Source organism: Pundamilia nyererei, unplaced genomic scaffold (genome assembly GCF_000239375.1).
Source record: "Pundamilia nyererei isolate P.nyererei 1_Seehausen unplaced genomic scaffold, PunNye1.0 scaffold00078, whole genome shotgun sequence".
In the NCBI taxonomy this organism is placed as follows: Eukaryota; Metazoa; Chordata; class Actinopteri; order Cichliformes; family Cichlidae; genus Pundamilia; species Pundamilia nyererei.
In genome coordinates, this window is record NW_005187479.1 from 1,351,586 (window position 1) to 1,352,499 (window position 914).

Genomic DNA, 914 nt, shown 5'->3' on the forward strand with positions numbered 1-914 from the left:
CTTTTTTATTTCAGAAGTGCCCAATATGAACACACTGGATTTTCATGATATCAAGAGACACGCTTACTCAAAATCTTTTTAAAAAGTAAAAAACAGAAAGTGAGTCATGGACTATTGTAAAAAAAATAATAATATGTGCATACTTGTGTTGACTTAAATTAATTAATGCAAGTCTGAATTAGTTTAATTCTTGGAATTTATTACGCTTTTGCTGCTCACATAGTTGATTTTTGGGATGTGGATGGAATGCCTCTATGCCACCAAAACTCCAAACTTTAGTCTACGTCCACACGTACCCGGGTATTTTTGAAAAGACAGATTTTTCTATGCGTTTGCACCTTTCGTCCACATGTAAACGGCGTTTTCAGTCACTGAAAACAGAGATTTTTAAAAACTCCTGCCAGGGTGGAGATTTCAAAAACTCAGTTTTTGTAAAACTGAGAAAACGCAGCGTCAAAGGTGTGCGCCTTTTTTGACGTCACACTGTGCGCCACGTTATTATTTCAGTGTGTCACTACCTGATCCGTACCAGAAACCCGATCGGTACCACGCATGCGCAAATCTTACATCACTTCCTCTCTTTGCCAACATTGCGACATTCAATATATTTGAATGACACGGTTAGCGCCCAGTTAGCTAATATTATTTCTCAACAGCTCTGCCTCCTTTTCGACTGCTCGGGACATTTAAACAATGGACAATCCGTATACAAACAAATTCATGCTTTTCTCCTCAACAGAGAGCGTCCCCCGATTGAACAAAAGCTCCTTAAAATAATAAGAATGGCGCCTAATTACAGACTTAATAATACTGACTTAGTAATGTGTCACGTAAAGATTCATCAGCCAGATTAAGTGTTTACTGACAATTGACAGTGATAGCGGACATCATCATCACTATTCCAACAATCCTCT